General features: G+C 41.3%; 1 protein-coding gene across 10 annotated transcripts in view; it reads right to left on the minus strand.

Moving 5' to 3' along the window:
- The window catches only part of PCDH15 (protocadherin related 15), a 597,589-nt gene that overhangs the window by 501,680 nt on the left and 70,420 nt on the right, over positions 1-25,489 (minus strand). For 9 of the 10 annotated variants that reach the window (XR_011904016.1, XM_072339847.1, XM_072339849.1 and 6 more), the window contains exon 2: positions 3,287-3,525. The exons of the other annotated variant lie outside the window; for it this stretch is intronic. The gene's annotated coding sequence lies outside the window, so the exon portion shown is untranslated. The remainder of the gene's footprint in view (positions 1-3,286; positions 3,526-25,489) is intronic. 10 annotated transcript variants of the gene reach the window in all.

Below are 25,489 nucleotides of genomic sequence, written 5' to 3' on the forward strand. Positions count from 1 at the left end.
CAAGAGCCTAATTCTGCCACGATTGCCTGCTCTCAGGTATAAGCTTCTGTTTTGAGGATAGAGTAGAACACTGAGTGAGTTTTGGAGCACATGTACTGCATTTTGTAGAATATACTTGAGCACATTAAGTATCTGGAAAACCATGAAAAATAATGAAAGTAATTTTAAGCAGCGTAACCACTGAAGTACCACACGCTATCCACTCCATAGCTGAGCCAAGTTGTGTTGTACAAGAGAGGGGTGCTCCCTGGGACACTCGTTTGATTGAATTGATAAATGAAGACAAAACCATCCAAGCTGTCATATGTTCTTAACATTCTAAATAACGTAACAAGAAATACTTATCCACCACAGCTTACAGTTAGAAAGAGTATAAGAAGATAGGAACAGAGCCAGAGATCCCTCTTAGTATCCATTAGCACAACAGTAGTACAAAATGGAAGAGCAACCATGAGTCATCAAATACACTGCATTACCTCTAAGTTTCACTAGTTCTGCCATCACTACAATTCCAGCTTCTCTAAGTCATACTGCAGATGACAGGCTAGTAATGCCCTGGAGTCAGCACCAACCTTTGTCCACCAGCAAGACACAAGCTTAATGCATCCACTAAACCCGAGAGCTTCCAACTCATAGAACTACAGTATAAATGCAAACATAATAAGAAAGAATTTTGTATGAAAGAACATCACTTGGAGCGAAAATGCTTAAATTCATGTAACTCCTCCCAAAAACCTCCTTTGAGGCACAAGTGCTAACCATGGGTCACGCAACACTACAACCCATCCAGAATTTGAGAACTGTAAGGTTGAGCTCGGGATAATAATAAAGATATTCTCTGGCTTCAGATACAATTGGCTGAAATGACTTAGAATTCACAACGATTCTTCTGCATAGCTGTGTAGGAAGGTGAAAAATGACAAATCAGGCTTCCTTCCTTTTTACACCTAGCTAGAACAAGTAGTTCAGTATAAATAGTAAGAGCAAGAGACTAATAAAGCATTTTTTCCCAGTTGAAAAACATGGGATACAGAATGTAAAGAGGAATGTCAGCTTCAAAATGACCACACAGCAATGACAGAAAGTTCTCTGATGTTTGTAATTTTGCCCAAAGAAATAACAACTTTGTTTTATCCTTGACAGTCTTTACAGATCTGTGCTAAATGCAAAACATAACCAATCTTTGGTTTCTTGAGGCATTATTTGACTCAGGTGTTGCATGTTCGCTATTTTGAGATCATGCTGATAAAACAATGCCATAAAAATGTGACCTACAATTTGATAACTAGAGCTATTCTGAGAATATTTCATCCAAAATGCAAAGGAATTTAATGCCCAAGTAATACCTGGCTCATTAACCTATCAGGCAACAGATCAACTTGTTATATTCTAGACGCAGATCCTCATTAATTAATGACGTTGTGGGGTTGTGTTCTATTCACGCCACAAATCAGTCATACTTTTCCACTAACACAGAGATGATCAGAGGGCTGGAGCACCTCTCCTCCAAGGACAGCTGAGAGAGTTGAGGATCTTCAGCCTGGAGAAGAAAAGGCCCTGGGGGGACTTTATAGCAGCCTTCCAGTACCTGAAGGAGCCTACTGGAAGCTTCCTACTGGAAGCTGGGGAGGGACTTTAATAAGGGCAGGTAGCAAGAGGATGAGGGGAAATGGTTATAAAATGTAAGAGGGTAGATACAGACTATTTAACAGGAGGAAGTTCTTTATGTGAGGGTGGTGATGCACTGGAACAGGCTGCCCAGTGAGGCTGTGGATGACCCCTCCCTGGAAGTATACAAGGCTAGGCTGGATGGGGCTGTGAGCAACCTGGTCTGATGGGAGGTGATGGAATGAGATGATCTTAAAAGTCCCCTCCAACGCAAACCATTCTATGATTTTATAACCCATCCTTATTCAATCCTTTGTAACTGAAAACCCAAGTATAGTCATAAAACATCACAACAGTTTCCTTGCCTGTAAGCTAGAGATCAAACAGGTTCATCGGGCAAACTACAGAAGAAGGAACAACACCTAATAGTGCACTAAAACTTTCAATTAAGAAGATAATAATCTGCCTTTCTGTAATCAATTTTTTGTAAAAAGAAATTCTCAACCTCAGATATATTTATATGTACCACAGAGAATCAAAAGCATAAAGTAATTAAGTAGGTTGACTGGCACAGAAAACAGATGTGAATATATTAAGCTTGCTGTAATTAATTTTAGTGCACAAGTTTTAGATCGTACTGCAAGTAAAGCTCAGGTTGTGCTGGTGAGATTATCAAGAACATGAACTGTAAACCTTTTATAAGACAATGTGCACAAAGCAGCATTTGCAGCCTTCCAAGCAATGATCATATGAGCAAAAACTCAAATGTTGCACTTAGAAAATTACTTTGTCCTCAAACACAAAAACTTACCTTTTACCAGCAGTCCCACAAGAAGGTTATTTTAACAGTGAAATGCAGAATTAGGTAATTATTTCTGAACAGTGCTATTCCTAACATTTCATTTCTACTTGGCATGTTTCTGTCCCCTTCTTCCTCCTCTCTTCAGCAGGCTGAGCTTCTCAGCACCAAGGATTTCCCCAATTAAGATACCACAAAGGGAACACCTTTACTGATGCAGAGAAGACAACTCAATTTCTTCTTTCTCCACCTGAACATTTCCTTACTACACCCTTACTCACCTCTGATCACCAGCTGTGATTACATACACCAAAATTGAGGTAACATGAACTATGTTCATCAGATTGGATGTCCCTTAAAACCATAATAAAACACACCTTAGGTAGCAAAATGGTGGTATTTTGAAATTATATACTACCTCAGTTTAAAGGAACCAATGAATGGGATAACTGCTCTGATCTTCAAGCTAATTTCCCAAAATTCAGCATTTACTTTTGGCTCCTGCTCCGTATTTGTTTCATTTCAGCCACCTACCAAGAATCCTGTTTTACTCCTTCCTGTCACTCCAGTCTGACTTCAGTTTTCAAGCATTTGGTTCATTCCACACACTTCTTAAGTTCCTGTCACTAAACTGTCAGGTAAGAGTCATCGTCTTGGAAAGTTTTATTCTAACAACATCCAATTACTGGAATAGGTGAAAAAATCAAATTCTAGGCAAGTTGGACAGACTAAAGCAAATCAGCTTTTCCAGGTATCTTTTGTAAAGATAGATAGTAAGGACAAATAACTAATTTGTTAAGAAAGCGTCTCCCCTGAGCATCTATAACAGCTGAACAGAAAAGTAAATTAAAAATAAATAAATAACAGAGGAAAGCTCACCTTTCAACCCTGGATGGGATACAGCTTCCAAAACAACTCTGTCTGTGAGTGCTGTATCCTCTCTGCTTTTCCTAGCAATCACTTTCTTCCGTGACTTAAGGGCTTCTGGTTTGTTTATTCTTCGTATGTGCAAAGGAACCCAAGATGGAATCCATAGGGCAGCTCACATCCACTCCTCTCCAAAGTGCTCAATGGGCTATTTCCAGTACCAAGGCTGCTGAGAAGCCAGCGTATCAGACCTGTGAAAGCAAAAGTTGGATTAAACCAGGGCATGCAGACACACCACAGGGCGGTCAGTTTCATAGACCCTGATCATGCTGCCAAGAAGAGAATGAAGCATTGAAAGCTGCAGTGATCAGGCTGAGCAGTTTGGAGGTTCTAATGAAAATAATGTGACCTGTGAATTCAATTCACTACCGAAAAAGTATTTCAAAAGCATGAAAACCTTCATTAGCTAGAAGAAAAAACAGAGGAGAAAGCAGGATCTGGTATAAGATACGCAACTACAATGGCAAGGTGGATACAGAGAACAAAACTTGTTAGTCTGAACGATACAGAGGGATGAGCCATGTAAAATGATCAATACTCAAAGGACCAAATGAAGAGCTCAGTTGCCCTCCCTCCTTTCACATGCTAAAGAAATATCTTCTTCTAGATTGATTTCAGACTATCTGATAGAAAAATTCTCAAAATCTTTCTAGAAGCAGAGTTCTGCTCAGTGTGTTCCTTCCAGATGTGAAAACAACAGAAACTCTGCCAATTTTCTTTAACTACAGCTTAAAACCCCACATTTCTTCAATAAACTCCGATCAATATAAACCAGATGTGTAACAGTACACATCAAAATGCAGTGAATACACTGGGAAGACTTCAGAGCTGCAGCATGCAGAGGGCACAGAGGCCTCGAGCTGAACAGCAGAGATGAATAGAGCCAATGTTTGTTCTTGCTTTATCTCAATCATATTTTCTTAATGAAAAACAAATTGATTTGCAATGCTCTGTTCATGAATGAGAAAAAGGGCTGGTTAAAACAGTGAGAAAGACCTGTACAACACTACAACTGAATCATCACATACCTAAGGAACGTAAGCTACAAAGAGTTGTACTGGTATGGAAATAGCGTAGAGCAAGAGGGTTTATTTGACCACATAGGAAATCACATCCGAAACAAATAGTCAGCTTCTAAGATACTTCTCGTGCACAAATGAGCTGAACTGCTATAAGCATTCAGTCAATTCATCTTGAGTTCTTTAAGGACCTGAAGATGAAGAACAGTGACCCTCACTTCACCATTGTATAACCTATAGAAGGACAGAGCAAGTACTTTTAGGTAGCTAAGGTGTTGGAAACATCAGACTTTTTTTTGTTTCTAGTGCAATCTCAGTTCACCTCTGCTGTATGCATTCATCAAGAATGAATCTGAAATTACATTCCTGTGCTCCAGAAGGCTTCTATCTTAAGCTCAACGCCAAGGTGGAAAAAGAAAAAAGAAAGAAAGAAAAAAAACAAACTAGTGGTACATTCAGCATTTGCTGACTTCCGAGGGTTGAATTCCTAGCTTTACAAAATTCTTTGATTATACCCTTTGAGCAAAACATCTGAGTACACGTATAGGAATGTATCACCTCTGTGTCAAATGTTTTACAGTTCAAAGGCACAGATCCTCTCCCAAAAAAGCTGACTCTCTAAGACTCTTTGCAGCAAGAAAATATTCACCGATATCCTCCTCAGCGGTGTGATAAAGAAAAGCTGCCACAAATTGCACAGAACCTTTTCTCCAGACAAGTGACATTTAGCCCACCGTTCCTACATGTTGCTGGCAGTCTTCCACTGCTCAAGTGTGCTAACATTAATAAAAAGAGTTTAAGGCAAGCAAGAACTCTCAAAAATATGTCAAGGACTTGGGGAGAAAAGCAGTATTAGAGAGTGAAAGTCATTAAAGAAATGGAGATTAAGATTAAGTCCATTATGATTCTCAAATTGCAGGGCTACTTATTAAATTGGACTGTGAGAAGAAAAACAAGGATGAAAAATAGGAGAAACAAACCTTTCAAAATCTCTCCTGTCACAAAGCATCCGAAAGTCTCCATTAATTAAACAAATAAGAGAAATAAAGTGGCTTTTTCCAAGTGTACTGCATTCAGGGCATTCTTGCTATGTATATATATTTATATACCCATCTTATCTCCCCTTTCTATCCATCTTCTCCTCCATTTAGAAATAACTTTTAATTGTGTTCACATTATAAAACCTACTGAAAATCGTGTTGAAACCAAACTCTCACATTGAAGGGTGGGATTTGCCAAAGACATCAAACGGCGCCTTTCCCAACAACTGACTAAAAGCAAATAAAATACCTCAAAAATAAAAAGTTATTCTTCTTATATCAAGTGAACTTCTTTAACGAGGATGCTTCCTATTGGAAGAGGCATTACAACTTGAGCAATTAATATGTAAAATATTCATGAATTTAAATTACAAGGAGTAATCTTATACAGGTAGAGACAAATCATCTCATTAAAGCTTGGTGACGCTCCTGGATTCGGTTATAACAGAACTGAACACTTCAGTACCTCAGTAACCTTTTCTTGAATTACCTTCTCAGGCTTTATTAACCATTAAAAGGACCAAAAGCCTGATGAAAATGCTTGAATTTGATTCAGAAAGAATCCAGGATTGTTATCAAATCAGGAAAACAAAACTTTATGGAGAAATTTACTGAGAATAAACAGTTGTTTTTTTTCTGGTCAGAAGTACAGAGCTAGTATTAAAAAAATACTAAACACATTACTAAGATGGGACCCCAATTGCCTTTACCTTGCAGACAAACCTCTCAAGGGTTCTTGAAAGATCCTTGAGCACATGCAGAAAACCTAATCATGATAAGAACAATGAGACTAATTACAAAAGGAAAATTAAATGACCGGGAAAGGGGGAAGAAATAAAGTACATGTGCAACTCTGCCCAGTCACTCCATCTTCGAAGGTGGACCCTCTTGTCATTTAGTGACTGGGTTCTGCCCACTCTATTCCAGTCTTCCAAAAGCCGTTAGGTTTCCTGTTCACATTTGCCAGCAATTGGGCTGCCTAAAGGAACAGGAGGAGCTAAGGCCTCTCTCCCATGCCAAAAAGCATGTCCTATTACCAGCTGAGGTACATTGTGGTCACAGAAAGAAATGCATAGGGTAGCAGGGTTTGGGAAAGTTATGGAAGGTGGAGTCTGCATCAATATACACCAGGAGTTCTTACAAGGCATTCAGTTTGAGCTTAGACAGAAAGATCTATAGCTCAAGCTGCTGAACAAACCTCATCCAGGGCTTGAACATGCAACATGGCCCTCTCTTGAGATGGTACCAGCACTGGCAATGCATGTTTGAAGACCACAGTATGGGGTGGGAAGCCTATGGCAATGGCGCAATGTTGTATGCAAACAGGCAGAGGATCAAAAGGAGAACCCAGGTGATGGTACCCAAATCCAAACAAAGAGTAACAGTGATGAAGCCAATTTCTCAAGTAGAATTTTCTGGCTCACTTCTTCGGTCTCATATTTGTTCTCTTCCCCAAGTGTATATTCTGGCAGGAACCTTCCCTCCTGCATCTCATTACTAATGCATCTCCTTCACACCGAGTCTTTTTTCTTCTTAATGAAAAATTCTTCATTAACAGGAAAATGCCTAATGATCTATTTTTTCTCAGAGGTGAGCCAAATCTGCATACTTGATATCTTATCTAACATGAGCCATTTATATTCACCATGGCTCTGAATTTCTGCCCACCATGACACAGGCAGCTTCTTTAAGACAGTACAGAAATCATATAAGGCCCCAAAGAATACAAAAAGGAGTCTATTTGATTAATATTTGAGTTACAGCAGCATCCAGTGCAACTACAGCAGTGGGTGGAGTTTACAATTCAACCAAGTCAGATACACTTTTAGTCAATAAAGCTAACGGAGGAAGAGAGGATATCATGTTCTAGGAAAATCTAATTAATAACTGTCAAAACAGTAAAGACACAGGACTGTGTATTCCAGAAAGGGAGAACATGGTAAGCAGCAGACAAAACCAGAAGACAGACTAGGCAGATCCATTATGTTATCTTTTCCATTCCTGGCCTATGCTGTAAGCCTTCCAATTCAACTCTTGAAAAAAAAATCATTTTCTTATTTGCAAAACTCAAGAGATACTTTAAAACAAAACACCAACACTAAAAAGGCAAACTGGAAAGAAAAAGAAAACAGCACAGTGGATATCAGCACGACGCTGATAAAGCGCTGTTATATCAGCCTGACCACTTGGCTTGAAATATGGGATGCAAATAAGTGGTAGGCTGCCATTTAGCTCTACTCCCCATCATCAGTCTTTCCCTGTGCCATTAAGGCATACATCAACGTATGCTATATTGAAATTTACAGATCTGTAAATCTGTAACAATACTCAAAAAATGTTGTGGTTTTATGTTGCCTTGATGCAGGTATTAAATCAGAGTACAGCAATCCCATGAGCTGATGCATTTAACAGTCATTACACAATGAAGAGAGCTTCTACAGTTCAGTGTCTGCAGCTCTTTTCCTGTTTCCTTCTACATGATGGTAGAAAATAGAAGAAAGTTAAACACCTCCATGTCTTCTCATGTGGTCTACATCAGAAATGCCCTCCAGACAGGATCCAAGAATGCCAATGGCATTTATGCTACATGCTGATCAACGTCTTCATGGTTCTTAAATGTCTAATGAAAGAGGCTGTGCTCTAGACTAAAAATAAATAACTCCTATTAATCTATCTATCTCCAGATCTCATGGATGATCTGATGGAAACGCCTTTCATTTGGTGGTGTGACCATGTGCATGGCCATGCAGAACATGCTTACCCTTCTCATCGCTGTCATCACCGCTGCTGTAACCCACCTCACACCACCTCACTGTGCTCACACCCACTGGTTGGTCTCCGTTCATCAATGACGTTTTATCCTGCACGGCAGAATTCAATGACACACCTTTGCTTCATCTGCACTCGCAAGTCGCACACCACTCTGACTGAATGCCCCTTTGCTGCCATCTGACAGACAGCAACAAAATACAACAGAAAATTGGTGGGAAGGTGCAATTTCTACTGCCACATCACCAAGATCTACCTCTGGTGTTGTGGGCCGAGAGAATAAAGCAGGAGACAGGAGAAGGCTCATATATGATTGTTTTGAATGTTCTCTGACCTTTAAGACAATTAAAAATGTTTTTTTTTTTCCACAAGAGCACAAAATACACCTGAAGTATATCCAGTATTTTCTCTCATTTCTTTGCAGAATGTAGCACCTGACAGATTAGTATTCCAGGTGTAACATAAAAAACAGAAGTTGGATTCCCTAATTTTTACCGTATTCGATTTGAATTTGAGCTTCGACATTGTCAGTATGCTTGATAATACAAAATTAGTTCAGGGAAATTGTTTAATCTTGAGCAAGGATTAAAAAAAAATAAGCAGCAATGCAATTCCCAAAATACTGCGCCTCCTACAAGCCAAAATAACACAGATACCTACAACACCTTCCAACATAGAAAATTTTCATCTAAGACACAACACGAAAAACAATAAACAGCAGCATTTCCCATAAGAAAGCAAACCACTACCAGCTTTCTATTTGCTTCTGTAGCATTACTCATCGAGGACTTTGGCACAGACTTGGAAGTTTCACATCTAGCTGCCAGGGCTAACAAGTACAGAAAATAGGAAAGATTAGGAAACGTCTTTCTATGGCTATTCCATGGGATCAAGTGCTACCATGTAATCCCCTACTGTTCAGTTGAGTCTGAAAGCAGAGGCACCACAGAAGCCAGGCAGGGAAAACTGAGGATGCTATGCCTCATGACAATGTTCTGTCTAAGCAAGAGTTCTTGCACTTTCATTTTTCTTACTCAGAGCAGCAACACAGGTCTGAGCACTTTATTAAACGTCAAGCCAATCTATATCCCCAAGTACTGCATTTATCATATATATTTTTGACAACACTTGTGTTTAATTGTATCATATGAGGACTTCGGAGTCAACTGGGTCAAAAGAAACAGTCCTACAGTCACATATTTAATATATTAGTACAAAATAAATAAATAATCTAACAGCAGTGATCAACATAAAGACATTAAAATCACTGTTAATAATGGCTAGAAGCATCCAGTTTCTCTATAGCTTTGTGCGCCCCATCAATTAACCTATTTTATATTGAGTCTATTCACTAGGTTGATTCCAATCTAAAAATACAGCGGGGCTAAGAAGGCCGGTTTGGTGCGCAGACAGCTTTCCTGCTCACTGTCTGCAGGGAATCCTCTGACTGGTGCCTCCACGTTTCAGATTCAAAAAAAGAGATTTCAAATAATTTTTCTGGCAGTTCTCCAGTATTAACTATGACAACTTCGATTTAGCAGAGAAAACGCCAGATTCCATTTCGCCTCTGAGAGGGTGGGCCTGACAGTACTTTGCTAATGCCCGTCCTCCTCCCTGCTTTTATTACAAATAATTTTTATGCCTATTTTCCTAACAGAATTTGATTTTGTCAACATATCCAGTGGGCTCGCAGTACAGCTATCGTTGCTGGAAATATCAGCACTTCAAATGTGATTCTTGATGTAGCTCTTATAGGATATTGAGAAATAGCCTGGTAAATTTATTCTTTGTATCTAAATGTCACTTCAGGTATCAAAAATATTAAATATCACAATCAGAAGTAGGTGTGTTGTACATCTAACGTGACGACTAGGATAAGAAATGAAATTTAATCTCTTTCATACAAGACTATAGCACCCAACGTTAGCAAAGGACGTCAATGGCTCCTCTACAAATGGAAACGTACCGCACAGATGAAAATAATTTCATAAGACCCTTTATTGTAATCACAGACCTGGAAACATAATGAAATCAAGATGTTGGAGTTTAAAACACAATACGCTGGGAGCTACTATGAGCCTCATGTAAGCGTGATTTTAGAGAAGGAGTAAATGGTGAAATTTTATCTTACATCACCAGTATAAAAGCTGTATTCTCATGAGACAGCTTTCAGCAACCCTCCGTCTGAGGCCCTCCACAGAAATCAACAATGCCTCCGTTTATGGGAACTGAGAAAAGACTGGCAAAAATAAATCTGCGTGCATAAATAATTGACTAAAACACAGAGAAGAGGAAGCTGGAGGAAGTGGTCAAAGTGAGCACAGTGGAATCAGCTCACCGGGGGAGCCTTGCTGTTAACAGCCTCATAATTAAGCTAGGAAAAGAGGAAAGGGACTTCTCATGGTCGATGCTAAGACGAGACAGCAAAGATGAGGACCACCTGTAAAGATCTGCAGATGGACCTCCCATGTTCCAGTGACTGAGCAATCAAAGTGATAGATGAAATGCATCGAAATTAATGTAGAGTGATGCACCCCTGGAAAAACAATCTGGGCTTTACATAGAAAATGCTAGGCTCTGAGCTGAATATTAATATACAGGAATGATAACGTGGCGCTGCAACTATCAGTTCTATGGCAAAATCGGCTCAGACTCCTTGACAGTCATATATATAAATTGACCTAATTAGAGAAGAAATATAAAACACGCAGAAAATTTGTCACCATATAAAACCCCCAGTGTGCAGTTTTTAAACGGAATTCTGATGCCTCTAACCTCAAACAGCATATGACAGAGATACAGAATGTCCAAGGAAGGGCGAAGGCCTTTCAGTCAGGAGACAGAGATGACAGGGAAGACAGAAGTCTTTAAAATACAGAGTGAGATGGGAAGAGGGAATGGCCAACCTGCTGCTTCCTGCTGCTCTCAGGATCAGAGCTGCATAGGAATTGGATGGAGCTTCAAAATGAGCCCTCCTTGCCATTTTCCTTAATACCTGGGTATCCAAAGTTCATGTAGGTCGAGGAGACACCAAAAATGAGAGAACAATGTGACGCTCTGGCTGCCCCACTACCTGAATTTTCTAGAGGCTGAAAAAATTATCTCACCAAGTTCTACTGTATACGTGCTCTCAACTCATACCGGCACATGGCATCCAGTTCTCAAGTGAAGAACCCTACAAATGATGGAAACACATAAAAAACAAACAGCATCTAAGAGCCACAGACAAAAATAAAACCATCCCAGGCTTAAAACAGCTGTGAGACAACTGCTGAGTGTGAAGCACTGCGTGCACTCTGTATTCTATGAGTATATAAGCACTTCAAATGTAAAATGGGGAACAGAAAAGGAAGAACAGTTGCAGCCTTGCCATTATCCTTGGTCAGCCCCAACCCTCAGCCACTGGAAAACACTATTAACCCAAGAGCTGAGAATTCCTTTGGGACCACACTGCTCCCTCATCTCAGCCAACTCCTTCACATGCTGCCAAAAAGTTCCCCAGCCTTGCCTGGCCTTCACCAACATGCTGTGTAAGCTCCTTTAGAACTGAAACATCCCTTGACCCTTTCTGTCAGTCAAAATAACTCACTGCTCATACCAGCAACCCCCGGGACAGAATACCTTACTCTTGATCAGGGACAACTGGATAGTACTTACACAAACATACATATACGCAGACAAGTGCATGAAGAACAAGAGATACCAGGTATTGATGCAGGCTTCTCCTTTTCAGGATAGATGGCTCTCAAAGACCAGTATCTAAATTTTAGCCTAGACTGAGACCAACAGTCTAATCCATTTGGTCAAGGTCACACAGCCAGCTTTTGCAGAGACCAGAATCCAGCTCCAGCCATCTGTAGTATTTTAACTGCAAAGTATCGCCTCCACAACCAGATTTTTCTCACTTCTGCTCCTCTAAAAATAAACCATCCTCTATAATGCCTAAAACCTCATTATGTGCTCCAGTCAAACCATTCAGCATTATTAAGTTATCTGATGTTTACACAATTGTGTATTTGAGCACCTCAGCATCAGAGAAGATTTTCAAGCGTTTAAAAAGTAAGTAAATGATTTTATTTTTACATCTGAACATAGGTGACTCTGTCAATTTGCTGTTTCACACCGCATATTATCAGATGCAAACATTCACCTAAATTACAGAGCATTATTGCCTTCCGAATGAACATCTAAATGGCCAAGAGGATCAAGCTGTAAGTAGGATTTTATTTGATAGCAAACATTCTTGTTTGGACACGAACATCCAAGTGCCTGTGCGAATACAGACACTCACAGAATGAAACGCTTCCTCTGAACGCTCGCTGAAACAGAAACACCTCTTAGATGCTCATGAGGAACCTGAGCGTGACTGATAAGAAAGCAATATAAATCTCAGAATATATTTGCAAACACAGGTCTACAAGATCCAGCTGATTCTAACCGCAGATTACTGATCTCCTCCAACCGTTCACGTCTTCATCATCTTCTGCTAAAAATATCTGTATTCACAGACCAGCAAAGAAGCAGTTCAGGGTACCCAAACTTTAATAAAACAGAGACATCGATTCAGTTTCAGGTAAATGAAGCTTCCCATTGCCCTTTCAAAACAAACAAGGAGGACGCAGAGGCCTGCACATAATCACTAAATTACAAAGAACAGATGTGAAACATTAACAAGGAAACGCTCATGCTGGCTAGGAGAAAACACTATAAAACAGCACAGAGTGTACCAAGCCAGACTGGCTTTTAAATGACTCATACTTATGAGATTACAAACAACAAGGAACAAAAATAAAATAGTTAATCTGACTGGATCTAATACACTTTAGTTACTTTTAATTAACAGCTAATCATGCAATTTCTTTCCCTTGTTCTCCTTCTGACACCCTGCTTGAAAAGCCTTGATGGAAGGGAATTTATGACATCTCTCTGTAAAGAAAGCACCTCTCTCAATTGCCTGCCCAACACACTGCTACAGCAACTATGCACATCTTGCACTTCTTCTCAGTTTCTCTAATCTATTCGCTGAAGTTTTCACTCAATTCACACCACAGATTCTAAGGCCCGTTTCTCACCCTTTGCTGAGCAACAGGAACAGGGGTGCAAGTGTCACTTCATGCAGTGCCCAGCGGCACACCTCTGCAGAGGTCAATGCCAGGCTGCTCTGTGCACCCCTGAGCAAGCAACTCCAATCTCTGCTCTCAGGAGAGCAGAGACGAAGGAGAACCGTGAATTTCAGAACCACAAAAGCAAAATTCAGATGGCAATTAACATTCATTAAACTTTAATGAAGATCTTAAAGTCACCTACAATAATGGTTTCAAAACAGTGTGTTTTTTGTTAACTGTTAAAGTGGCATTGACAGTGTGTGCCTCTCACACACATTTTCTAACACCATGTTTGCCTCACAAGATTTGCTTCCCATTTCAAGTAGCTTTATGCTTTACTGTTCGGGGACCAATTAACCAGCACATACAACATCATACACCGGAAAGTGCTATTTTGCATTTAATGACCATCCAGTTCCAACTCCCCTGGCATGGCCAGGTTTCTCAAGCATTAGATCAGGCTGCCCAGGGCCCCATTCAGGCTTGCCTCGAGCATCTCAAAGGATGGGACACCCACAAGCTCTCCAGCAACCCTGCCTCACCACCCTCTCCATTAAACATTTCCTCCTAATATCTAGCCTAAACCTCTCCTCTCTTAAAGCCATTACTCCTCATCATATCACTACTAGCCCATGTGAAAACAAAATCATTCTTCCTACTTTTTAAAGCCTCCCTTTAAGCACTGGAAAGCAGCAATGAGGTCCTCTTAGAGCCTTCACTTCTCTAGGTTGAATGAACACAGCTCCCCCACCATTTCATCATAGGAGAGGTGCTCCACCCCTCTGATCATCTTTATGGCCCTCCTCTGCACTCACACCAATGGCTTCACCTCTTACTTGCATGGGAGTCCCAGGCTTGGACGCGGTTGTAGTAGTAACTGTAGCTGTAGATGGAACGTAACAAGGGCAGAGCAGAGGGGGACCATCACCTCCTTTCTGTTTGCTGCCCCCCCTTTTGTGATGAAGCCCAGGATGCAGTTGTCCATCGGGGCTGCGAGAATACACTGCTGGTTCCCAACAACATTTCATCCACCAGGACCCCAAGTGTTACTCCATGGGGATGCTCTCAAGTTCTTCTTCCAGCCAGTGCATGTATCAGAAACTGCCACAATCACCTTGCAGCTGGTCTTGTCCAACTTCATCAGGTTCACATGGGCCTCCTTCCCAAGCCTGCCCAGGTTCCTCTAGATAGCATCCCTTCCTTCTGCTGTGTCGACTGCACCACTCAACTTGTCAACTGGTCTGCAAGCTTGCTGAGGGTGCATTTAATCTGTGTCCACATCACACATAAAGACGTTGAAGCACACTGGTCCCAAGATGGAACCCTGAGAAAGACCACTCATCACCAGCCTCTTGGGCACAGAACCACTGATCCATCCCTCTGTCTGTGACCTTACAACCAATACCTTATCCACCAGATAATCCACTCTTCAAACCTGTATGTCACCAATTAAGAGATAAAATGGTGTTGCAGAACCATGTCAAAGGCCTTGCACAAGTCAAGACGGACAATATCTGCTGTCTGCCCTTTGCCCATCAATGCTGTCACACCATCACAGAAGGCCACCACACTCAGGTACCATCTCCTCCTGATGAAGCATTGAAGAGCTGCCAGACCCACCCACTCTTCTTTCTCTATAAACAGCTTCCCAAGGAATCTCATCCAGTAATTCCTTAAATAGCCTGGAGTTTGTTCTCTTAAAGATCACAGTCCTGATTTTGCTTTTTGCCAAGCCCATCTTCCTCAAGATCACAGACTTGACCAGGGCATGGTCATTAAAGCCCAGAGTGCCTCCAATCTTACCTTCTTTAACGAGTTCCTCTGTGATGGTAAGCATCAGGTCTGGTAACACTTCCCTGGTTGCTTCGTCTAATACCTGGACCAGAAAGTTCTTCTCAGTGCATTCCAGGAGTCTCCAGGATTGTTTGCAGCCCAACACGCTGCTTCCTCAACAAACATCCTGGTGGTTGAAATCCCCCATCAAGTTCAGCCTGCAGGCACGACGCTTCTTGAAGCGTTGTTTTTACACAGAATACTGTCTCCTAGGTGAACTTTGTCCATTATAATCTCATTATGACCTCATTATAATACAAGAACACAGAAAAAGCCACCTGCTTCTAAGGTGCAACCAGCCGTCACCAAATGTGCACTCCGAATCTTCTAGTTTAAAAACGAGGTGAGGTCATTTTACACCTATCATAAACAAAAGTCTGCATAAATAGAGTCACTCAAGCTCCACCTGAAAAATAAGAGAGGAGGGATGTCAGGGAATTTACTATCACAGTTGACTTGGGAGAACACCACTGGCTACTGAGACCAGTCGGTGGGCTGAGCATCTCTTCCCCTGCATGGGGATACCTGTTGGGTAAGATCTGCACACCGGGTTACACCAGATGACTCCCTGGGAAACTCAAATCTCTGGAGCTATACCATAATTTAATGCGTTGTAGTTGATCATGTTACTTATATTCTTGGTTAATCTCACGTGCTTTGCAGACTGTAATTATAGCTAGCAGTCCAAAAGAACTTGTAATCAGTTGCTTTAATAGACTGTACTGCTCACTAATCTACAGGAGTCCTCACTGGGCACGGCCCAGACTCCTTAAGAGCAGTCATGGGAGCCTGTTTGAATGCCTCTAGATGAATCGGGCAGTGTGTTATTTTTTAATCCATAATCATGGTATATTGAATATGACCGGATTTATAGCACCACATTGGGCATCATACCGGATCTAAGCCCAGCTGCCTCTGGTCCCTTCTGATACCTGAGGACAAGCTATAACACAAGGAGGTTTATTTTCTGCCTAACTTCTTTGCCCATTAATGTGGCAGTGGGTCAGACAGCACAACACCCAGCTGAAAGAAGAAAGGCAAACTAAGAAATAACTGACTGAAATCACTGCTTAGGCATACAACTGTCATCCCATGTGCAAGTAGATAGAGATCCAACTTAAGGCTGCTGCAAGAGCTCACTCCAACGCCCCACAAAAATTATTTCAAACTACACTGGCATATAAACAACGTCCTGCATCTATCAGGCAATGAATGCCATCCTTTCTAAAGATTTCCACTGATGGAGAAAGCAGCATGTTGTCACTAAGCTGACGAGGTGACTATTTTGACCTAACTGTTAAAAAATATGGGCTATATTTGTAATGTGAATTTCTACACGTTCCACTTGCCAGTCCTTCATAAGCCTTCACCTACTAGATTCGAGAGCACTTCAGCATACCATTACACTACACACACTAATCTAGACAGAGGTTGCATTGAACAAAGTGCTATAACACTGACTTTGAACCAAAAGTACAAACCATTTTTCCCTGCATATCATTTCTGCAGCTCCTTTCCCCCCCCTTTTTTTTTCCAAATATTAATTCTCAAAGCAGATTCTCCAGCCCAGGAATGATCTCACCAGTACTTCATACAGAACTAACATCCTTTCCAGAAGTCCAGGCTGATATTGTTCTATATTTATTATTATTATGCAAATGCACCAGATGGAACTAAGCTTTTGCAGTAACCCAGCACTGTGAATCATCCCTCCTGCACTGAAGGGTTCCAATGACAGATGAAGCCTGAAGTTATGAACTAAAGGAATACCATGGAGAATTTGCAAGAATGGTCCATAAATCATGAGAATGTACGTGTATGTGTATAAATGCAACTATATGTATGTATATATATGTATATATAACAAAATATAAGTAAAGTTCCAACCTCTGCAATTCTGTGAATCTGTTTGGATGTGCAGAAATGGTGGAATCTGAACATGATATAAATGGTATGGATTAAGGGGTGGATGTTATCTTAGTTTCAGCTGAGATGGAGTTGTTTTCAGAGTGCCCAGTATGATGCTGTGTGTGGTTTTAGGAGAAGAACAGTGCTGATAACACACTGATGTTTGCAGCTGCTGCTAAGCAGTGCTGTACCAAGGCCATGCACAGCAAAGGGCCCAGGGAGCCGGGAGGGAACAGAATGAGGAGGGCTGATAGCTTGAAGTGTCCAAAGGGACGTTCCATACCATATGATGTCAAGCAGAAGGAGTTTTGTAGGGGGTGAGAGTTCATCTCTCTTTCCCTTCTAGTGTTCGAAGGCCAGCTGGGCACTGGTTGGGAGGTGGTGAGCAACTGCTTGGGCATCACGTTATATACACACACATACACATATGTAATTTATTTCTTTTTTTCTGTCTTAGTCAATAGTTTTATCTCAACCCTTAGATAGGCATAAGAAATATAGCTGCTGATACCCCTGCCTGCTAATAAATTTCACTTAGTCAAAAAGATCAGAAACCACAGAAAGAACTGGACAATCAGTCAAACTGGCTCAGTGCTGTTAACTTCACAGACCAAAATGCCCTGTGTGTGTGCCACTTGATGCATGTTTTCCTGCTCTATGGACTAGAATGGCTTCAGCAAAGGAAAACTGACTTAGCTCATCACGCGTACTTGAAAGAAATAACTTCTAATCTCACACACAGAGAAACACATGGGGCAGGTCCTGCATGGACTGCCCATTTAACAGCTAGGGCTTGAGAGAAGCATCGCCTCATTAACAGACAGCATCCTTCCCAGCAGACACAGCGCTTAAGCAGTTTAAGCACTTCCAGGTGATCAGCTGTGAGGCCTAAACATTTCAATGAATCTTCCCTTACCACTGCAGCCTAGTTTTCAGAAGTGAACAGCAAGTTTCTTGCTATTGTTGGAACATGTGTAATAATCACAGTTACTCTTTGCCAAAGGCAATATTCGTAGTCAGAAATGCAGCCTTCCTGTGAATTAGGTGGTAATTGAATTCTTCTTGACTTATTTATGTTCTTCCCTATTTATTTATGTTAGAATATTACCAGTGTGAGTAATTCATCATAGTTTGAGCAGCCTGACAGAATAAGGACTCACGGACAAGAATATGAGCTATAACAGACTGACACATTCCAGCTCCAGGACAGGGCTATTCTTAGCTCCAGTCTGAGCATCCCCAAACAAAGTACAGGGATCTAGGACAAGCCTCACACTGCAGGGCAGGAAAGAGCCCAGAGCTTTTTCATTTCCCACTTAACCAGTGATAATATTAACTCTCTTACATCCAGAACAGAAGCAGCCCCATATTCAGGCGGAATCCACATATGACACATCTTAGAAGATGAGAACAACAGGCAAAGTGAAAAACAGAACTACACTGAGCAAATATTTATCATATTCCAGTAATCAGTGCTGCAGCGAATTCTTTGCCTGACCAAATGTGGATCCCAATGTGACACGTAAATAATGTCAGTGCCATAAGAGAGATAAATTATGAAGGGAAATGTTTGATATTCTCCAAACATTGGTTGTTTCTGTTCTGCTATGAAGAAGGCTTGCGTTATTCACAGGTCCACTTACAGCCAGACTCATTCCCACATTTCAGAACAAAGCCTTCCAACCAACCTTCAGAGCTCAGGCAAGGATAAAGAGCAACGAATAAAGAACGTGCATTTTATCCTAAGCACTATGAGCTGATGGGAAGCAGTTTCAAAGATTTAATGCTTGCTATTAAAATCTCTCCCAAAGTTCATTAATGAAATACAGTAATCTTAAACATCACATAATGCTTTGCAATATCAGCTATTAAATGTTTGCAAGAAAAATCCATCAAAAAGAAGTGTTCTGAGTATACATACGCAGCTCCTGCTTACTTTTGGCACAAGGCACCGATTTCATCTGCATTTAAGTTTAAAAAGGGCATGTAGATCTCCATCTGCCTAGAAAGTACAGTCCATCTGACAGATTCTGTAATTCTAAGGATGCTAACATGAATAAAACCCCAAGTGCAACCAGAAACCATACCTGAAAAAAGCTACAATTCATACCACTTTGTGTCCCAGAACTGTACAGCTTTTATTCTTCTCTAAAGTTGTATTTCATTTCTAACATGGAGAAATGAAAGCCTACATAAAGACCAGCGTAAAATAAAAGACAAACAAACCCTTCTGTTCTTTCTCACCTCATGTGCTCATTCTCATCTCACAAAACATTTCAGGGCTTTCCACTTGTGAGAAGCTTCTTAAGAAGGCTCTTTACCCTCCCTATCTTTCTAACCATCAACTTGAAAAACCATTTTGTGATGTATTCTCATTACGAGATAGATAGTATGATTTCTCCAGACGTACTGGATCAGTCTGAAAATAGAAAGCCGAGCCAGGTGTTCATGACTGCACAGGCTGACAACAAAAGAAACAATCACATAAGACTGCACTTAAGTTTCTCTCTGATTTTTTAAGTCACTTCAACTGATGTCCCACGTGAGACTGAAGAGCTGACACCATCCCCCTTGGTGCCACAGCTTATCCACAAGGAGCAGAGGCACTGCACCAGCAGAGCAAGTCTGCTGTGTGCTGGGGCTGATGCCAGTTTTGACCCAACCTCTTGGTGCTCTGACCAGGCAGAAGTAACCTATACACGCAGGGCAACCCTGAGCTGCACCACTGCCCAAAGGGTTCTCAAATACACACCTGCATTCCTCCCTAGACACGCCGTAATGTTTGTGGTGTGGGTTATTTTCCCCCACCAGAAGGTGAGCCTTTTCTAATATCTGAAATACACGCGGTGTTAAAGACAGGCTATGTGGCTTTCTTCCTACTGCATTCAGCCAAAGAACCATCTTCCAGTGCATCAGCTCTAAATGAGCTGGCTCTGGCATACAACAGCGCAGCCACTTCACAGCAGCTCCAAGACCAATTTTTGCATGCAATTATTAATAGCAGGCAGTGCTGACAGTGACTCATTGTAGCCTCTGGAGAAAATTTCATTTGGACAAAAGCTCCAAACGTTGCTGAAAAACCCGAAAAAGTGCACAGCATGAAAATATTGAACTTGCTTCTCTTTTTGTAAACAGACTGAATGGAATTATCAAGGACCCCCACCGATGAGAAACAACAGGTTGTCACATACAGTGAAACCAGATACTAGAAACAGAAGAGAAAGAGATCTGCTGTTCGCTTTCATTGCTTGAAGATGTGGAAGTTGTGGAAGAGAAAAAGCAAGGAGAATTTTAGCACAGAGTTTGTTTGCGGTGGAATTAAAATAAAATGTCATTAAAATCAATGAAAAGACAAAATAGACGATGAGGAAGCTGACACAACCATCACCTAAGCGTCGTCCTTTCAGTAGCACACTGGGAAAGCTAAAAAGATAAGTTCAGTTGCTAAAGAAAAACATTCTGGGATAAGCCTGGTTAGAAAATGATGGGCATTAAAGCACATCTGCCTGAGCACCATCAGTGCTCCTGTGCCTGGGATATGGGCACAGGGCTCAAAGCAGCCCTAACATGACTGCCTGAAGGCCTGCACCACGACTATGGCTGCAGAGCCAAGGCTTCCTCAGCTGCACATTAATGACCTGTGAAGATGGAATTAACTTCATGTCCTATGGAGGCATTTTATAGGAACCTCCCTCGTTTAACGCAACAAGCTAAAACTACAAAACATGCACCGAGCAAAACAATAAATTACACTTGTTAACTTCTTGTCTGGGATCCGTAAGATCTGGCACACAATTTGAGCTTGATTCTTGCCCAATGAAGAAGAGTTCTTGCAGCAGAAAAATCAAAGGGAAGTGGGAAGGACGTAAAATCCGGTGCTACATTAATGAAGCTAGAGCTACAGAGGAAGAGGGAAAGAAAAGACTGTGTGAATAGATCATTTCCTTGTTTGTGGGCAAGGCTAAGAGGGGAGCAACAGGTAAACCTGCACTGTGCCTCCGCTGCAGTGCAGTGGGACTGCAGGACCTTTTCCACTCCTGGTTTCTTAACGCAGTGTAAGCCATGAGGCCATTGGGACAACTCCCAGAAGTTACAGCTGGTTACAGACAGCACAGCTGGTATCCTTCTGCACGGGGCTCATGCACATACAGATTTTCAACCATTCCCAAAGGGAAATTTTCCCTTTCCCTTTATGTAAGTCCACCAGACACCGCAATGCTTGTGGTAGGGACCTCTGGCCCACTCGCCCTTACCCAAGCGTCTTGAGCTTCTCTCCGCTATTGCAAAAAAGTATGGAACTGAACCCAGGGCAGATTGAAAAAGGAGCTGGAAAGCATCGACAAAGAAACCATCCATTATGCATGTAAATAGTGTTGAATAGAAAAGAGGAAACAGATTTGTCTTTTCCCCTGTTCTTTGAAGCCTCCAGGCCATCACTGTCGGGAATATTTCTGCTCAAATAGGATTGCTTGCTTATCTTAATCCCCAAAAGAGAAGAGTTTTTAGCTTTCATTCCGTGAATAAAGGCAGCCTACCAGAGGCATTTCCCAGTAGGAACACTCAACCTGTCAGAGGCCACAGCATCCTTTTACCCCACACTATAGTGAGTCTTTCCCCTGTTGCCTACTAAGGTTCTCAGGGTTCACATTGCTCTCAGTCCACCTACCACACGCTCAATCCCTTCCCAACAGTCCCCCCCCACCTCTTCACTTGTTTCATTCATATCTCTTTTGTAACACAGATCCAGACTTCACCTTTTTGTCCAAGTAGTGCTATTGTTGTCTTCCATTTGACAAAGTCCATCCCTCTTTCTTCTGTCAAGCACAGGAGATTTACAAATAGGTGCTAAGCTAGCATCTCCTGCCATATATATATGAAAGAGAAGTTTGTTTAACCAGTTCTTCTTCTCAGTCTCTGCTCATCAGCTTTATCTTGTTCTGCAAGGACACCCTATCCTTCCTTTGTTCATCCCAATTTCAGCTTTTCTTATTTTGCAAGGACACCTTCTCATTTCTTTGTTCATCTCATCATCAACTGGAAATAACTCAGAGGAGAAAAAGATAAAGGGATGATTTCTTAAAAGGGGGATGGTTACAGAACATCAAACACCCTTGAAAGAGTTCATCAAGAGCAGTTTTCTGTCCAGACACCCAAGCACTGCTGTGTTTACCCAAATACTTCTCTGGCCCGATGCTCTCCTTTCTGCAAAATAAAACAGCTTTCCCTTTTAAAAACAGATTATGCTGTAAGAAAAGCACATTAAACTTGCATCTGCAACCTGGCAAACCAGGAAAGCCTGCCCTAATAAATAACGATTTTGCCATTGCTGTCAGAAACCATTAACTGATTGTTATCCTCACAATGCAAGGTTCAAATTAAAGTAGTCAAACTGAGGGAAAAAAACAACACTAAGCATTTAACATAAAAACTGACAGTGATTTACACAACAATAACCTGGTTGTATGTGCAAAGTGCAACAGCCAAGGGTTGGAAGTTAAACAGAGCTGGGACGCATTGTCCTTTACCAGAATGACTTTTCTCGTTATACTCTGACAGCAATTAAAAATACACATATATACATATATGTACTAGCGGGTCAAATCTGGTTGGAACAACTCCATGTCTTCAAAGCATGGGAAACACCCACCTCTCACCTCCCAGATAAGTCAGAGTCACGTTGCAAGAAATGCAAAACTGCTATGAAATCCTACAGCTAATAGCGAGCCTCTCTCTTTTCATGGTGATAAATGGTCCCCCCTTCTCTTCCTCTCTTCATGAAACAAACCCACAGAACGTTAAGGTCAAAGCATTATATATTAGAAAAAAACCCTCTTAATTTCTTAATCATGGATTTTCTCAATTGCCCTCTGAAGAAACAGCACCAAAATTAACAATGGTTTTCAATGTTACTTCGTTTTTCCTCCTCTTCATGCTTCATTAAGTACACATACAGAGTGTTATTTTATTATAAAACAAACAGAAAACAATAAAACCTGCTGAGCTTCCAAGAGCACTTTATACTACAGCAGTACTGGTTTCTGCAATGGTTCATACAGAAAAGAGCCAAGGTTTATGAAAAAGGCCCCTAGAGGTTACCATTGTGACTAATATCATCGTCTTCTTAAAAGTCGTAATAAGCTTTAAACCACCTCTGTCTAAAAATAATGGAAAAAACCTGCCTGTCCCTCTTCAAGGGCAATAAGCTACAAAGGTAGAAAAATGACTTACGAAAGAGACCAAGCAATTCCCACAGCTCCCTCTATATAGGTAAAATAGAAGTTGAGTAAACAGGTTCTGAAACCTCTGTTACAAAATAGCACACCAAGAAAATAATAGCTGATCGCATCTGTCTACGTATAGATGCCCTACTAATACATTCTAAGATGAGCTAACATAAAACACAACACCTGTTTTTCCAACTAAGAAAAACAGAGCAATAGTTAGGAAGACAGAAGCCACAAAAAGCAATGTGTGAGCTTATGCAGGTGTTAATCCTAATGCAGACAGAAGACCCAGCCATGCTGTCAGATGAAATGCCACCTTGCCCCAAACTGTTCTGAAGACTCTCAGAAGGTCAGTAAGGCTATCCAAACGCCATTGGCAATGAGGCAAACCCAGCAAAGGCAGCTTTAAAACCAACTTTCTTTGGATGCTCAGCCCTTTGAAGTAATCAAGGCTTCACTGGGCCAGGAGGGGCTTTGTATTTTATTACCATAGCAGAGATGGTATGTACACATAACTTGTCCTTCTCCTAAGTAACATACTGAACTACTTGGACCACCCCGGCCTCTCCCTCTGTCGTCACATTAAGAGCTGGATCACCTTCCAACAACATGGGCAGACTTAAAAATATGACGAACTGGAATGCATTCTGAGAAGAAAAACACACCCAGGTGCTTCAGCAGCTTCAGTTACAGTACTCCATAATGGATATATCCATCCAAACTGGAGAACCGCCAAGCAGCCTTTAAGCCCAATTAATGAGACGCCAGCGTGCCAAGTTTACTGAGTCTCCCCCGGGAGCAAAAAACCAGCTAGTCCTCTAAGCAACCTCAACTCCACGCCGTACTCAGAAAGACAACGCTAAGTATCTTTTCTACCATCTTGAAAACAGCCTCAGACATTCACAGAACAGTGAAACCAAGCTTGTCAGAGGAATACAACAGCAGCTTGTCTTACCAGAACTGAAAATAACTGCAGCCCTTCAGAGAGCAGTGGCTATCTGGAAACATGGACTTTCCTCTGGCTCCTAATTACAATATTTGTTTCTTTCACTTCTCAAATATATCTGCCAGGAGGGTTCTTTTCAGGCAACTGTGCCGACGCATCTTTGGACATCCTCCCACTTAAGAGCATGGCTATTTGGCTCTGAACTTCTTAATTTTCTTAAGCACAACGCTTTTCTTCCCTACGCTTCCATTTTGTACTGCTTGCTGTTGATTTTTTCTGCATGCCTGTTTTTTTAATGGAAACAAGACAGCTACAAATCCATGATATAACTACAGGAAAGACTTTACACAGGACAGTTTTCCTTGATAAAATTTTTCACTAAATGCGTCAACTATTTATTTCAATATAATATATAACCTCAGTGAAGGTAATATATATGAGAACAGCGCACAAGAAGCAATTTGAAGTTAATAATGAAGAGCCTGACATCTTCGCATTCAGCCAGAACCCAACCTTGAAAGGCAGTGTCAAAAGCACTTCTCTTCCCCTCAGCTAACACGGGATTTCCAAAGCCTTTTACCCTAAGAGACCTTCACTGGTTCACAAAGCAGTTATAAACGATGATTCTCAACAAGAACCTCGTGAACACACTTCAGCCATCATTAAAAGTAATTGACAAGAGGAACACGCACAGAGACCGCCTTTATCCATCTGAGCAACGCATTGCTAAGAAGCACTGAAATTTACTGGGGCAAAAGGAGAATGGCAATTAAAAGCAAAGCAAACTCGTGAGGCAATGTCTGGAGCTAAGATTAGGCCTTGGTGTGGAGAGAGATGCTGCCCTACACAACATGACCTAAACACGGATAGGCCAACAACCAGTGGCCACATCTTAATCCTTGCTTATAAAATGTGGTTATCCATCCTGCTTCTGCCCAAGCTGAAGGCAGTTCCACCTGGAGCATCCCACGTCCACTCCTCAGAGCTCTCATTTAGAGCTGGAGAGGTTAACCTGCTCTAACAGGCTTCAGGAAAAGCTTTTTGGTACAAGTCCATAAAACTTCCTTGACACGGGCTGTGTCCTGATCCCAGCATGCATTACATTCTAGCTTCCTTCCACTTCCATTCAGCCTGAAATAAATTACCAAGCGTGCAGAACAAGGACATCCTTTACTATTACAGTGGAGGAGGGGGAGAAGAACACCTGCTTTTTCCTTTTAATTTAAGGGGATGTTTCCTTTCTGCTGACACGTTTTGGGACTTCAGGGACGCATAGAAGTTATTGCCAATTTCTGTTATAGTACATGTCTG

The sequence above is a fragment of the Excalfactoria chinensis genome, chromosome 6 (genome assembly GCF_039878825.1).
Source record: "Excalfactoria chinensis isolate bCotChi1 chromosome 6, bCotChi1.hap2, whole genome shotgun sequence".
Classification (NCBI taxonomy): Eukaryota; Metazoa; Chordata; class Aves; order Galliformes; family Phasianidae; genus Excalfactoria; species Excalfactoria chinensis.